Here is a 16,923-nt window from a genome sequence, read left to right on the forward strand (position 1 = left end):
GCCGCTCCCTCACGCCGCTCGGGTGCCCCGGCTGGCCGTGTCCTCGTCGGGATCTTCGAGGGAGCGCAACTCGGCCGTCGTTTTGGGGTCTGTCGTGAGGCAGATTAAGTTGGGTAAGACAGTTGAGGTTGGGGAAAAAAGACCTTTAAGATTATCGGGTCCATCGCTACCGTGTTCTCAATTATAACTATAACCAGATGTGGAAATGAGACTGGAAAACTGGGTTTTTCCCCAGTCCAAGCTTGTGTAATTTCCTCTCCTTCTATGACATGCATTATGCAAGGAAAACACTGAACACGAGCATATTTAAAAGAAAATGAATTTACAAAAAGGCCTTTAGATCTCTTTCCCTTCGCTTGGTTGCAAACAGAACTTACTTCCAATATTCTTGCCCTCACATCCCACATTCACGCAATTTTGAACATTTCTATGGGTGGTGACTCTACCACTGCTTTGGGCAGCCCCTTTCAGTGCTTTGCAACCCTTTCCTGGACATTTTTTTCAGTAATATCTAATCTAAACCTCCCCTAGAAATTTAAAATAGCAGGACTGATGTGTTGTGGCCATTAGAACTTTGGTAGATGGAAGCCACAAGGAGCCCTCCACAGGGCAATGCCTGTTCCTCAGCACAGCCTCAGTTCAGCAATCATCACTTCTAAAAACCTTTTCAGGCTATCAAATGCTGTTATTTCCACACCCAGGGGGAAGGTTCATGGATAGAAGGAAGGATGAGGAGGCATTGCAGGGATTGAGAAGCTTTGGAGTGTTTAGGTCAGGAGAAGGTGCCCAGAAATGTGTTCAGTAGATCTTCATTTAATTCTCCAGTTTTGCTTCTGGGGAGCCTGTGACACCCTAGAGCAACTCTATTCTGTTCCTGTAGTTCAACAGGAGGTCTTTAGTTTTAAAATAAGTTTTTGCCTCCTTAATTTAGATCTTGAAGGGCCTGGAAAACTGGAAAGCTGAAAAAATGTCCTGCTAGGCTGCTGACCTCTGACACTGCTGGCCTAGAGAATGGCTTTCCTATACAATCCCTTAACATTCTTAACATTAAATTATAGTTGATCTTACATAAAGCATGAGTTCTTTTTTGGATGGCCGTATAGTGCTCATTAATTTTGTCTCTGAATCAAATCACTTCTTATCTGTTCTAGAATCAGCCAAGCTGGTAGTTTTGGAATACTTGTAGCTGCAACCATATGTTGCCTGTCTTTTATTTTTTTAGGTGCTTGTGAGAGAAGGCAGGATTTTCTCTCCCTCATTGCAGTTTCTGTGCTTACAGGTAAGTGGGACTCCTGAAAATGTACTTACAATCTACACACCTCACTGGTAAATAAAGAACAGAAGAAACAACATGGTGTAATAAAGAAAATCTAAGTTCATTACATTATAGGACATTTTGCATGTACTTTTGTGTGCATATTTATTTCATATTTAACAGGCTATCTTTTGACACACATTCTCCTGCTCCAAAATGATTCCTTTAAAGCCTACATTTCATTATTTAGGAATACAGCTTCACAGTGTTAGATTGGCTCTGAGTTGTTCACTTCTGTTGGTGTAAATTGGATTCCTATTTGTGATGTGGTCCCTCATCTATTTTAAACTTTACTCTATCTTGCTTGTAGAAAGAAATGAAGGTATTTTTAATAATCTGATTAATGCAAAACAGCATCATAATTGCTTTTATCTACTTGGCAACACTACTTAGTGAGTTTTGAATTGTCATTTAAATTGTGGCATTTTCATCCATGCCACGCAAAGAGAACGGAATTTAAATTGTGTTCTGGATGAAGTAAAAATTTTTAAAAGTCTTAAGCTGCCACATAGGAAAACACTGCCTATATTACAGGACTGCAGTTGGGTTTTTTCCCTCTGGAAAGATGTTCTGCAAAGCAGAGAACAGCAGGAACATTGTTTTGGAGGATGTCTGAATGCTGGCTGAGCAGGGACCCCCTTCCCTTGGCTTCAGCAAGTGTCACACATTTGCTGAAATGCCCCGTTCTGCCAAGGATGGTTGTCAGTCCTTTAAATGGAGGTAGGAGACTCAGTCCATGATTTGGTAGTTGAGATATTCCCTGCTGAGACAACTGGAAACTTGCCTGGTGCGGGAGAGCAGCACTTAAACGCTTGGAAATGCTGATGGGAGTGTGAGGTATGTGAATGAGCTGAAGGACAATTTATTTACATATCTGGGGTGCCTGAAGATGTCCCAGTGCTCAAACCATCCCTCCTTCCATGCTGGCCACGAGCAGCTTGGCACTGCTGAGCCCAACCCCTGCAACAATTGAAGAAGCCCTGTCAGGCTGGTCCCTAATGTTCCTTTTTTCCTTACTTTTGGCTCCTTCTGGAAACTGTGCACTCTATTCCCTCCCTACTGCTTTAGTGAACTCTTTGTCACATCTCAGTTTTTACTTTCTTTCAACCCCACAGTTTTCATAAATTCTTTAACTCAAATGTGTTTACGACTTCAATGTTCACATTTTTTCTTCCTGGCAGGATGTGTTGCCACCCCCCATTGTCCTCAAAAACCCAAGGATAGGTAGGCTGAAGGAAGATTGTGTGTGGTTAAAATGTCACTGCACTCCCAAGTAATTCTGGCTGCTAGAATTGTCCCTGGGGGCAACAGACAGCTGGACATAATTTAGAGCAGGCTGAGATTGATACTAGAGGTTAGCCCAAAAAGGAGGAAAACAAAACTGCAGTTTAATCTCTTCTACTCTCAGATCTGACCCCCTTTTCCTGTTTCAAACATTACTCCCTGGAACGGAAAATGAAGCACATGGAGAATTTTAGCAACTCGTGTTTGTCAGCTCGAGGGACCATCGGTGTCAGTTTAAGATGATTTCTGTCCCTGAGTGTGTCATATCGAGTAACACTGGAGTTGTCTAAACTCAGAGCTGGAATGGTGGAGATGTTTTTTTCATGTTGGACTCACAGGAATTTTAGAACATAAATTATTTTGATAACATGGCAGGCTGCCTTTCTGCCACGCTGCCTGCAAATGTCAAATTTTTTTCCATGTTTCAACTTGGAAGTGACATAGTGTTGGTGAAGGATAAATTGTGAAGAATTAGATGTCTGATTTTTTTTATTGCTGATTAAACATGACAAATGTTGAACTTTTATTTGAGGTAATATTTTACAAGTTTATTTATCTTCAAGGGAGGTATCCTGAGCATGTTGTATGTGCCATGAGGTGTTACTGTACTGTAACTTTAATTTGAAAGAAAGTCTGTGTTGGGAAATTACTTTCACTTTTCATAGAAAGCTGACATAGAGGTAAAAACTCACCATTTAATTTTTTTATCACAGGTGCTGAAATGACAAAAAGGTAATAAGTATCAAAATGTTAGTAGCAATGGATAGAGAACAAATTCTTTCTGCTTAATCCTCCTATTCATTCTGAACATATATTTATAGTTATTATTTGTTTATTCTTTGCAGTAGAATTCATAAGTGATAGATGATGCAAACACAGAATTAGAAAAAACTGACAAAGAGAAGGCATGAGAGTTGGATTAGAAAAATCTAGTAGTAGAATTTCAGCCTTTATTTTCTTCAAGTTATCTCCTGTATGAGAGATCTTGCATGAGTTTTGCTGTGCTGAGGCCTCTGGCTAACTTGGGCTAACCCGTGCTTTCATTTTTAAATGTCTAACAATGCTCTGAGGATATTAAAGTATAACTTTGTTGCCATTTTTTATTTTGATTTTTGCTAAAGATCAAGTCTGTGGTCTGCATGCAATTTGTCAAGCATGCAATTTGCTTGTCTGCTGCAATTTATGGGGATGTGATCCTGTGTTTTGTGTGTTTCTGTGGACTCCAGCAAAAATTTGGATGCCCAGATAAGGTGGTGACTATTCCCACTGGAGTCCTTTGTCAGTAAAAGAAACATGAGGCAGAGAGTGAGTGAGTGAGTGAGTGAGTGAGTGAGTGAGTGAGTGAGTGAGTGAGTGAGTGAGTGAGTGAGTGAAAGGCATCCCCAGAGGTTGTCCATCTTTTTTGTTGGTGCAGTTGTGCAGCCCTGATAAATTGGGAATTGAAGGGTTTTGGAAGGGTGCGTGGTTTTCAGATACAGCTGAAAATGACACAAGAAATGAGAGTGTGATGATGTGGGGGAAGGATGAGCCCATTTCACTTTCCATGAGTGGTTCATCTCCTCTTTCCTCTCAGGGAATAAGGATTTCCAGGACTGCAAACCTCTCCTGGTGATACTCCTGGGTGATGTTGATTTTAGGCTCCCCTTTGGAAAATGAGAGAATATGGTTAATGGGTGTTTTAAAGGTTTTCAGTGTTTTCAAGGCTGTAACTTTGAGGTCCATCTTACACAAGTTTACTCACAACCCCAGAATATCTGATGTTATGGATTAACTGTACAGGTAAAGACACTTTGATGTGATAAGAATTTCAGATACGGCAAATCTGGGCTGTAGCTTAAATTGCACTGTGACAATTTTCTTTTGCTGAGAGATTGTATCTGCAATTTAAATATCCCTCCTCTTTAGCTTGTATTTCTGTCTTCCATCTTTTTATACTGTGCAGCAACCCTTTTCCATTCTCTATCAGTGGTTTTACTTCTCTTTTTTTCTCTTTCTCAAGCCAGATAAGAGAAACAGCAGCCCAGAAAACATTCATCAGTGTAGATGTGTGGTTTTTGTAACACTGGAGTTGTCATTTCTTCTCCTTTTGCTTCTGGAAAACCAGCATTGCTGCACATAGGAGTAGAAGTCTGATGCTGTACTAGGTTTCAACCAAATTGGTTAAAATGAGAACTTTTTCCCAGAAATGTAACCCATCTGAGGAGCAGACAGCCTTTCTGATATTCAAAATCCTAGCTGGAATATGTACTGTTCTGTTTAAACTGTGTCAGTGCAGTTCCTTGCTCTGGCTAAGAGGCAACATAAAAATGCCAGAATTCAAATGCAGTATCATCCAGAATATGTTGGAGACAGCTTTCATCTCTAGTTTGGCTTCCTGTGAAGCTTTGTGCAAATCATTGAATCTATTTCTTGGTACACTCTTTATGGACTGAGGAAAAGATGTGACTCTTGCCCAGGAAAGTGGGGTGGCTGCATTCACTTACCTGTGTAGGATTTGCAAAGTCAGTTGATTGTCTTGGGCACTCAGGTCCCGTTCAAAGCCCAGGAGTTTGGGTTCTGTCGTGAGGCTGCCTTCAGGCCTGCTGTGGGCACCTCAGCATCCCCTCAGCTGAAAGGAGAATCAGGCAGAACTCATCTACTGCAACATTCATGGGTGTGCATGAGTAAAAACTCTGTGCCCTCCTTATCCTCCCTCCATGTAGGAAATCCATTTTTGTTCCTCTGTCAGTTCTGAGAAGGGTAAATGTGGGTTGGTATGAATGAAATACCTGTCTATGACCAGCACGGATTTCTGACTGGCAGCTCAACTCCAGCAGGTTGTTCAAGCCCTAGTTTCTATTTTTGCAATTTTCCAGCATTGTATTCAGCTCTGGATTTTGGGAATTAATTTGAATAATTTAACCTTTCTTAAGAGGACTTAGAGTATTGCTGATTGTCTGAAAGTGCTAAAGACCTTCAAGGCAGACATTCATATTTGAAACCCTTAACCCAGATCTTTCTGCAGAGACTTGTGGGCCTAAACCTGAGTGTGACAGTGCTGTGACCTTTCAGCAGAACCAAACAGACCTCTCAGAAATGCTGTGGGGAAAGAGAACCTTAGAAGAGCAGATTTGTGAGGCAGAGCTCTTGCTAAGGACTGTTATACTTTTTTACAATTCAGGAACAGCAGGATCAGTAGATATTTTAAACAATAATTATTAAAAAATAAGCATCTTCTGAACTTTCTGAATTTTCCTTTCTTTCTCTTTTGAGAAAAAAGTTAGTAATAGGGGAAAAGCAGGAACATTTTTTGTTTATATTGTGTGGAGGTGAACTTGGCAAACAGCCTGCCCAGTTAACCTATTAATTATTTTCCAGGGACACAAGTTTTCTGCTCAATATCTGCATGTTAATACTACAGGATGTATATCAGAGCATTTGAATTCCCTGGAATATTAAGCTTAGTGCTTGTCTTTAAGCTGTCATACAGAAAGCAGAATCCAAATACCAGTGGGGATTTTCCTCTCTGTGAGATTGATGGGGTTATCCTCTCACCCCTCTTTGCAGATACCTGTGGTTGAAAGGGATCAAAATTCTGGAAAAGGCTGGAAGATGATACCACAAAAAGCTGGCACAGAAATGCCCATAACCCTGCATGCTCCCAAAATATGCTCTGTAGGAGTTTAACCACATCAGGGAAAAATTCACTTCTGGGAGTGAGGCAGTGGGAACACCACATCTCCAAGTCATTGAGGTGGAGAGGCTGCAGGACAACCCCAACATGTCATTTGTGTCATAGACTAACACGTCACTTACTAGATATTCATTTCAAGTCACATGTAACACAGGGACTCTTCTTTTAATTAATCAGTTCAAGTTCTCATTCCCTGGAAGCCCAAAGCCCTGGCAAGTTAATTTCTGCTCATTCATCCATTACTGTGCTTGAATTATTATAATTTAGAAGTGATAAAGGTCCAAAATAACCCGATGGATACAAAAACCCCCCAGTCCCCGTCCCTGCAGCCCAGTGCAGTTCAGTTCACTCTCTTACATCACTCCAGAAGCCCCAGAGCTCTCTTTGGCCAACAATAGTCTCAGTGTGTCAGGGGCCATGGGCCTCTTTGGCACCACAGCTGCAGGTCGTAAATGCAGTTCTGGAGATTAAGATATTAAAATGTGCCTCTCTGGGGGCCGCACAGCAAGGCCTGAGGTGTTGCCTCGTGTCCCCAAGGCAGCCTGGTGGCTCCCAGGGCTGTCAGGTGCTGCATGGAGCACACTCCAAGAGCTTCCCACGTGAGGATTTGTCCTCAGCAATGGGTGGTTTGCCATTTCCTCTGCCAGCCAGGGAGTGTTTGCTGCTCCAGACTCCCATTTCCTGCAGAAGGCTCCTCAGGGCTGGTGACAGAGGTTAGCTGAGCAGGAATTCAGTGAACAACAGGCAAAGGAGCTGTAGATGCTTTAAGAAAAGCGCTGGATGCTTTGTGCAGACCAAGCTGCAGCTGGAGCACTGCTCTGTCCTCGTGGCTCTCCATGCATTTATAAATCCCAACTAAAGGAGCAAGAGGCATGTGCCTCATCAATCAGAGGAGAGGAGTGGATTTACCTACTCAGTGTCTTACTAGCACTTATTTCCAGACTTCCTATTTATTACTTTTTATCCCATTTAATATACAAAAAAATTTTGATTTTCAGCTCCCTTCCTCTTGGAAAAAAGCGTCTTTCTCACTGTAATGTTTGACAGCACTTTAAACAGTGAGCTGTGGTTGTAGAAATTTTGACTTCTAGAGGCAATACTTAGAATGTGTCAGAGTTTTAGGGCTTGGTCATTTCTGCTTATGTTCATCCTTCATTTTTCAGATGCAGATCTCTTAATAGAGCTTTTACCATAGAAATTCCACCTCTGAAAAAAAAACACCAGAGCAGAAAAAGCAGAATTGATTGAGCTTAAATCAAAGGAGAGCCCTTGGTTCAACATTTTGTCAGCAAATTGTGGCTGAGTTATTAATTACCTGTCTCAGTTTTTAAGTACCTGGAATCTGTAAATCTTTCAGGAAGGCCTTTAATATACAAATCTCTGCATGTTACTGGAGCTCCTGACTGGTATCTCTGAGGAAGCTGTGGACACATGGAAATATGTCATCCTGAAGATGGATGACTTAAGTCTGTTGAAGCAGATTCTTTGATTGTGTGATTATTAAATAGCTTTTTTGGCACTTGCTGCTGTAGGACTAAGGGTGAGATTCTTTCTCTGCCTTGCACTGGAGATGCATCAAAACTTGTGTGGTCTGACTGCAGTGGGTTGGGAGCCTGTTCCATTCTTGTGGGCAGCTGTGCACGTGGCTTTTGGGGACAGGTCCTGTAAATTCCTTGCTGCTTTAAAAGGAAGGACACAAAAATAGAGGAGGTGGCTTTGGCCTCAGGACTGTGGCACTGCAGTTATGAAGAAGGGCCTTTCCATGTTTTTCCCATGCTTTCCTTCAGTGGATTCAAAACAACATTAGCTAAAAGCACAAAGAGAAATATGATTTTGTTTCTCTGAAGGCAGAGTATTGAGGGATGTTACAACATTCCTTTAGAGCTAATAATGATTTAAAGTTAACAGTCACATAATACAACAAAACACTTCCATGCAGAGAATGGCAGTGGCATTTTTTGGGTAGAATTACTCCAGATTCTTCATTCAATTGACTTTCATCTCCAGCAGGGCTGTCATTATTTAGTAAAAGCCTGCCACAGTGCAGGAAATGTACCTGTGAGGAAGGCCTGAAGTGTGGCAAGGTGTGGTGTTAGAACACTAACACTAACTTAGACACTTCATTGTGTCAGTCAGATTTAGCAATGGTAGGTGAGAGGGAGGGACAGGATCCTCCCCACTGCAAAAGAAATCTTGGTGTGGATTAACAGTTTCTCACTGTTAGAAATTTGAGGTATTTAATGTGAATTTTAGGAAGGGAAAAAAATGTTATCACAGTACTTCATTTGGAGTCAGGAGGCCTTTTTTCACTGCACTGCTGCCTTTTCAGAATGACTTCCAGTGTCAGGCAAAAATATCAGGGAGTCATGGAAGAAAGTGCAATGGATTTATTTGCAGTAATCTTTATTAGAGAAAGACTCCTAATTTTCCAGGAGGAAATGAAGTTCACACACATTTCCTTCACAAAAAGGTAGTGTTTTTTTGTCCATCTTGAGAACTGAATGAAATCTTTATTCCCAGTTGGCACTGTGTGACAAAGCATACCTTTGGTGACAGGCTGCAAAAGGGATTAATCATCTGGTGAATTTATTAACAGCAGTAATAAATTAGAGCTCTTAGGGATCCTCAGTGATTTTACTAGCTTGAATTTAAAAGTATATGAATGGTGTAAGTGAATTGTAAGATAATACTAAGTAGAGACATTTGCTCACAATTGAACTTCTGCTTCTCAAGCTATCAGTTGTTTACTGGTCTGGACCAATGAAGTGCTAAAAGCTAAATACTGTAAAATGTTCAACTTTGATGAAAGATATGAAGACAGAAACTGTTTCTTTTGCCAACACTGTGGTCAAAAGCAGTGCCCTGACCTGATTACTTAAGCTGATGTTTTTCCTAAATCTGTCATGAATCAGTAATTATCAAGTTTTGCAATACTCAATGATTCTCTTGTGAATAGCAAAATTATTTGTTATTGTAGGTTGGTATTTTCTAAAAAGAAGTGTTCAACTCTTGCATCTGCATGCAACCTCTATACAGTTTGTTTGGCCTTTTTTTTTTTTTCTTTTTCTTTCTTTTCTATTTTTCCTGGAGAACTGTGGAATGCCACAACAAATCTCCTGAAGAGTTTCACAAAATGTGAGGAGAATTCAATCTGGTCTAATCTGGAAGTGACCCCTCTGGTGTCTTATAAAATAAACTTTCGTGTCAGCGTGTTTTTCCAGTCATGGTTGGAAGATTTCCAGTACAAGTATTTAGTTATGGGGCTTGACTTGTAGGGCTTCTAATAGGAAAAGGAACTTGTACAACATATTGTTTTTATTAGTAGGGTGTTCTCATAGCAATTTAATATGGCAGTGCCAGAAAAAAATCCCTTTTGCCTTGCACCAAGTGCCATGCAGTTTTGTGAGGTGGATGTGCATGGGGTCAGAAGTGGGACCATGGACCAAGGAAGCAGGAAATTCAATCCATGCTTCCCAAGATTGTGGTGGCATAATACTAACAGCTGGCTTTGGAGCCCCAGTAATCCTTGCAGCCCCTGGCAGAGTTTTCTGAGAAGCAAGAGACCAGAATTAGGGGGATTTATCAGATCAAGTAAATGAGAGCTGTGGTAACATGATGTGTTGCCTGTTTAGTCATTTCAACAGAAAAGGTGGGATGGCAGAACCTCTGTGGGGGCTTATTTGGTGGATGTTTTGGGCTCTGTCCTTGCGCATCTGTGGCTGTCCTCCCCCAGATGAGCACTTGAAGCCAAATGTGAGGGAAGTGTGGAGCTGCCATCCTTGGGTCCTTGTCCGGGGAATACCACTGAGGATGTGGTGAGTGGGGCTGTGCTCCCCTCTGGCAGCAATCAGGGGAGAATGTGCAAACAAGCAAGTGTAAATGCAAATGTTCACGTCTAACACTGGTAGAGATTTATCCAAATGATAGGGGAGTTGATAGCAGGAAAATGAAAAAGAAGAAAAAAACGAGGAAATCTGAACCATCCAGTTATTCTTGGGTGGAAATTGCTTAACTTAGATTTGCGGTCTTAAGTAAACGTGCACATTAAAAGAATGCTGACCTTTAAAAACGTGAATTTAGATGATTTGCTATTGTTGCTGGTTAAAGCATATGCACTTACAGGCAGCAGAAAATACCATAAGCCTGTGAGATTGGGAATGCACCATGGAAACAAACAGCACCCTGGCAAAATAAAGAGGTGTTTCCTCAATGGATCTCCATTAGAGAGCTCAGCAGAGTTCCTTCTGAGCCCTGCACGCAGGGATACTCCAAACTTCTCTAAGAAAAATGCACGGCGAAGTGGGGAATTAAATGGCATCATCGTGCTTTGCTGTAAAACAAAGAAGGCTTTTATGAGTTTGGAGCCGAAGTGATAAGTTGTGGATCCATTGTGTTGGAATGCGATGAAATGAATTCCTCGGGGAGATAAGGATGTAGAAATGTAGTGCTGCCCTCCAGTGGCGGCCTGGGGGGGTTCGGAGCCAGCGCTCGCAGGATGTTGGCTGGAAGGCAAACAGCAAACGTGCAAATATTTCCTGAACGACTCGGTGGTGACAGTTCAAATGTCAGGGCAGCGGCGGAGAAGAGGGACGTGAGACACAGCAGAATTTGCCCTAGTCTGGAACAGCTGAATTGGTGGCTTTGTCCAACGTTCTTCTCAGCCAGAGGAAAGAACTCTTCCCTGCATGCCACATTAATCCTCTTTGCTTTTAGTTTGCAAAGTCTTCTGCTCTAGGTCATGAGGAAAGGAGTGTTCATGGATGAAATGAGCCAAAATTATGAATTGTCTGAGCAGACTCACCTTATAAAGGGAGATAATGTCTTTGTGGAGAGTGCCAGCATAGTCTAACATATGCAATTAAAGTAATTTTCCTCTTGTTTAAACTGTGGTAATAAGTCCCCTCCACACCCCTTAAGTCAGTTTGCCTCTTTAACATGGCATGGAAGAGAAAAGAATAAGTTATATAAGTGATGCAGCAAGCTGCTAGCTACAAACATTGTGTCCTGTGTGAGACTTCAGCTGTTGCCTTGCCAAAGCAATTACCAGTCCCTCTATGATATTAGGGAGAGCACAGGTAGCACAGTATTAGAGAATGCCTAAAGACGTGTCTTTCCTTGTGATCTTAGCAGCAGCAGGGCTGCTTAGTGAGGGTTAAACTTTCCTGTCCTGGTATGGTGTTTTCTGAGGCTGCTGCTCTATCTTCATCTTCTGTGCAAAATATGGTTTCTGTTTCCATTTGGTTAAAGTTGTGCAAGACAAATTCAGGAAAAGAATCTGAGCCTGGCAAGACTAGGAATCCTAAATACAGCCATTTGTCTTATGGTTGAGGTTCTGGGAATACCAGACTGTTTCAGATTCACAGAGTGCCCCACAAGGGAATCTGGAATCTGGGAGGGGCTGCCTTACTCCAGTGTTTTGAGAAGACAACGGATATGTGTGAGGGGAAAGAGTGAGATCCAGAGGGGAATGGTATGAAAGGCACTTGTTGAAAAGTTTCTTTGTGTGTATTGATATCAATGTAGATAAAAGGAATAGCATAGAGAACATTGAAGGCAAAGAGTTTTGATCAATGTTTGTTGCCTGTGCAGAGTCTTCAAAGACCCAAATGAGAAGTAGGACTTCCTCTGGGGACGTCAGTGGACAGTCTAAGGAACACTGATCAGTCAGGCTTCTCTTTATCCATGCTTATCAGGCATATCTCCTTCCTATTCATGTTCTGCTCTTAATGAAAGCAATGCTGCTTGGAAGACAAAAATCAGTTTCTGTGGGTGCAGAAGCCCTGGAAATATGGGCAGCCCTATGAACAGACACGTACCTGCACACACACACAGAGCAGTTGTAGCTAGTCTGGACCTTTCTGGTGGCACCTGCTCTGTTTGCAGAGGCTTCTCTGTAAGATACACACAGCAGGTGCTGCAGGTTATCTCTGGGATTAGGAGTGAAGAGCAGTCCCTTTGAACATGGAGCCAGGAAGTCAGAGCATGGTGCTGGAGCCCAGTCAAAGACCTCACTCCAGAAAATCCTGACCTTCTCTAAGTTGCTGTGAATGAGGCAAAAGCCTTTCCTTGGTGGGCTGATGTTTGATTCATCTCCATGACTGTTCCACTCCAAGGGATACTCTCTCCTATTAACATGAGACATTCTGGCTCAGATCCATTGGTCAGGGTATTCTTTGGTCTGTCCTGAATCTGTTTGAATTCAGAGTCTGGCTGTAGTAACCGATGCTGATTTTTGATGCAGGGAGATGCAGATGCTCTGCAGAAACCGCTTAGTGATTTTATGGACACTTGGAGGCAAGCTGGATGGAAACTTCCAGGGATGACCAAGTCCAGTAATCCAGTTATGGGCAGGGAGTAAAGTATCATGTCAATTCACATAGATGTTAACTCATAATCCACTACACTGATGTACATGTAATATTCTTATAATGACAGCCTGAGGCTTTAAACCTTATCAGACTTCTGAGCATAGAAGATCAGACTGAAGCACGTGACAGCTGAAGCTACTACACATGAAACAACAGTGAAATAGTAATTTGTTAATGTATTGTTACATCTGTCCCTTCATGTGGATATTTTGTCCCACATCAGACAGAACAACACATCCAGGAGCAGGTGTTGTTTTCTTGAATATTTTGTTACATCTGTTCCTTCATGTGGATATTTTGTCCCACGTCACACAGTACAACATATCAAGGAGTTGGTGCTGTTTTCCTTGCTTTTCCCAGCTGTCCCACCCCCCTAACCCCACCTGGCTCTCCAGTGTTGCCCCTGCGTTACTGTGGTTTAGTGCTTCTCATTGATTTTAGTTCAGCAAGTAGTCTGGGGGTATCTCAAACAGAAGAAAAACACTCAACAGGGGAGCAAACAACTGCTCTGTGCTTGGGAACATCTTCACCTTTCATCAAGCCTTGCAGAACTGCTCTGAGGCTGGAATGGGAAGCAGTAGCTGGCTCCTCGGGTGTCTTTTATTTTGTGTGAGATGCAGTCTGTGTCCAGGATGTTCCCCAGACTACCTGCAGGGGTTCATTTGCGTGAGAACCACACTTGCAGCATCCTTCAGGCATCGGGTAGAAGACAGCAGTCGGATGTCTCAGGAAGTTCCTGCTGCCCCAGAGCTACAGAGCCAAGAACATGACTTTGCTTCCCAGCACAGCCGTTGCCTCTCCTGCTCCGGGGGAGCGGAACCCCTGCAGTGGAGCTCTCTGTCGGCTCAGCCACGCAAAGCTGCGAGCGGCAGGAGCTGGGAGCCGTTTTCTGACGGCCTTGGCAGATCCCCACAAACACCAGGTATCTGTCAAACTGAATTTGCCGGTTCCTCCAGCTGCCCTGGGGAGTTGTAAGTTCCTTGAGCCTCGTTCCTACCCGCATGGAAGCTAAAACACATGACTGCTCTGCCAGCAGGGCTGGTAAATTCCAAGAAGCCCAGATGCTGGATTCACAGAAATTACAACCCTGCTGACCACACTGGTAGAAGCAGAAATGTTTTGGAGTTTCATGAGCCTTAGCTGTTTCTCCATGTCATTTACAAGTTCCAATTGTGCATCTGCGTAAAGGGCTTTGGCACAGGCAGCCGGAGCTTTCCGTGGCTGCAGTCGCAGCCAGCACAGTGCACAAGCAGCTCTTGGAGCCCTTGCAGTGCTGATGGATTCTCAGCAGAGCCTCTAAACCTGGTGGTCTCTGGCCAGGATGATTTGGAGCGTGTTCCTCCTGTTGATTTAGCAACTTCATGGATGGGATATAATCTAGCACGTCACTAATGACCTTGTATTTATTGGAGCCTGAAATTAATGATTCAGAGAGATAATAAATTCTTCTTCCCAGCCAACAAGTTTGGAAACCTCTCTGTAGTATCTTGATGTGGAGGGAGGTTGGAAGTAGAAAAATCAAGTTATCAAATAATAAGTATATGACTGTTGTGATTTTTCTACAGAAATATTTAGATGACAGCAGTTTCTAAATTCTGTCAGTGTTTTCCTCTGCTTAGAGACCAGACATGATGTATTTAGATGGTAAAGAGGGCAGTTTTTAGTTTTATAAAGTCAGGATAAATTGGCTAAAATCACATCTTACCCTTGTGTTTTGTCTCTCAGAATTTACAAGTACCCTATCAGCTGTAGGTACTGCACTGAGAAAGAAAAAACACTCCAGTTTTCTTAAAATATCTGACATTTGGAGAATTTGTTAGAAAAAATACAGAAGTGCTGAATTTATTTATTTTTATGGACAGCAGGCATTATATTACATCAGCTATTTGTATCAAAGGATTGTAAATGTACTTGATGTCTTTCCCCTTCGTGTTCTGTAGACACCATTGAGGTAGAAACAACTTTTTTCCTAAGTGTGTAAAATGTACAAGTTGAATCTTGCCACTTTGTGACATTCGGAGCCTGGACTTTGCAACTTTAACATTCTTTCAGCATTGTTTTTTAGGGGTGTAGTTATAAATGTAAGGGCTCATCTGTAATATAAATTGATGAGAACCAATAGAATAGGTAATATATATTGAAAAATAACATGGCTGCCACAATAGGTTGGAAAATGGCAGGAGAAAAAAAAAGAAGTTTGTATTTGGTATTTATATGGTATAATAAGCAGAGTAAGAAAAATTGATCCAGATGGGATATTTCTTATATCTGTGTACATTACCACCTAAAACTGTGTCTGTGTCAAGAGGCAAACAACAGCAATGATGGAAAAGGAGATTTCTAGTTGAATCTGCACTTCCAGTGCCTTCCTTTGTGTTCCCTTTGCAAACATGAGCGCTTTTGCTCTGAGGGTGTCTCAGTACGGTGGGGAGGTCGAAGAAGCTGATCAATCATAGAAAATATTCTGGAAATGCTTCCCTTGGTAGCTGACACACGGGTTGTTAATCATTCCCTTTGCCTGAAAAACGGAGCATGGCAATATATCTTAATGTCAGAGCAGTTTTATGTGTCCAGACTCTCTCACTCTGGCTCTGCACATCACAGGAATCGTGCCAGTCTTCCCTCCTGATGTAACTCTTCCTTCACGATGCTGTGGGCAGCTCCACTTCTGGGTGGCTGCTCTGCACATGTTTTTTCCATTATATTAGTAGCAAAGTGACCTGGCACTTGTGAATCTTCTTGCACCCTGCCCCCCTTGACTGGCAACTCTGCCTCTTGTAATTAGGCATTGGATAGAATGTGCTGGAAGGAGCAAGAGGGCAGATTCCACTGATTTGAAAATTGGCCTTGATGTGTGTGACTCTGAAGTTAATTTTGTCAAAGCCATTGATGAGTAAAACTTTCCTTGTGTTTTCCCTTTTTGATTAAAGTTAACTCCTACATTACGACCTTATTACTCGCCTTGTATATCTCAAGTATAATGGTTGCAGCTGCTAAGAGAGTAATTAAACTTCAAAGCTTTGTTATTAAAGACTCAGCAAGGACACCCCAAAGCAGAAGAATTTGCAGCAGTTAAGACTGTACAAATCCATCCTTAACAAGTCCGTAGTGAGTAGGGATTATGTAGCACAGGAATAGCATTTTCTGTGTGGAGGATCCTTGCAAAATCTGAACATAATGAACTGCATGGAGTACAGTACACAGCTGAATGTTCCAGGATTATGATTTTGGGATTTTCTGTATTTCTTTTAATAGACATGGCTTTGCCTTGAAGGGCGTAGCTGAAAATCATTTCAGATAAGCAGGATTCTGCAGTCCAGGATTTTGTCTTGACAGTCATCTATAAAAAATGTTAGTGGATGTTTCATTCCAAAATAATGAACAAAAGCCTCAATTCTGCTGTTAGATCTGGGTTTATGAATCATCAAAAAGTGCATTAACCTATGTGTGTGGGTGGCTAAACTGCAGCGTGTGCCCCGAGCTGTTGCTCCATCAGGACTGTGGAGTCATCCAGAAGGGTGGACAGCTTTGTGCTCTTCCCTGTCTGTGCTGAGGAATGGCCCAAGTGGGAGGTGGATTAAGCAGAACTGGGAGCCCGTGGACCTCCGTGCTCGTTACTCAAAGGCTGCAGCCTGCAATGGGCATCTCTGGAGCACAGCTTTGGGTGTAACTGATTGCATGAGCCTGATGGAATAAATATGGCATCTAAACATTTCCAAGCATGCAGTCAGGGGATGGGGGGCTGTCATTTAAAACATCCTCTACTTGCTGAGATACTTGGCCAAGATTCAGAGGCTGTGTAAAGTTATCTGGAAGTCTTCTTTGGGTCCTTAAAGGAGGAATTACAGATTCTCTCTTTTGATACCATAACCTGTTGTACCACAGTCACCTTATTTTCTTTCCTCATTGCCAAGGCTTCCTCCCCTCACCAATGTTTTATTGTTTCTTTGTTACTTCTCCCATTTCCTGCAGGAATTGTGGAATAACGTGGTAAAATTTGCATGATCTTTGGGAAGAATTACTGTTTCTCATATGCACTCTCAGTTAATAGATTTTCAGCTAAGGTAAAGTTTGAAGGAGCCCCTAATGAGCACAAGTACAAAAAGAAATGAATCTCCATTGCTACATGTAGTGAAGCTGTAGAGCTCCTTGCCTCAGGCATTATGGATGCTGTAACTTAGATGTGTTTGGGGGAATATTGGACAGGTTTGTGAAAAACCAATTTGTTAGGGATGCTACATGCATGGAAACATATGTCTGAGGGAGTTCAGGAGCCACAGATT

General features: G+C 42.2%; 1 protein-coding gene across 4 annotated transcripts in view; it reads left to right on the plus strand.

Annotated features, from left to right (window-relative positions):
• Window positions 1-16,923, plus strand: part of CCDC85A (coiled-coil domain containing 85A) — a 174,018-nt gene that overhangs the window by 19,300 nt on the left and 137,795 nt on the right. For 3 of the 4 annotated variants that reach the window (XM_033513169.1, XM_033513167.1, XM_033513168.1), the window contains exon 4: window positions 1,223-1,279. The gene's annotated coding sequence lies outside the window, so the exon portion shown is untranslated. Of the gene's footprint in view, window positions 1-8; window positions 114-1,222; window positions 1,280-16,923 lie in introns of those variants that run through there. The other variant, XM_015620593.2, reaches the window with a different exon arrangement.

This window comes from Parus major, chromosome 3, assembly GCF_001522545.3.
Source record: "Parus major isolate Abel chromosome 3, Parus_major1.1, whole genome shotgun sequence".
In the NCBI taxonomy this organism is placed as follows: Eukaryota; Metazoa; Chordata; class Aves; order Passeriformes; family Paridae; genus Parus; species Parus major.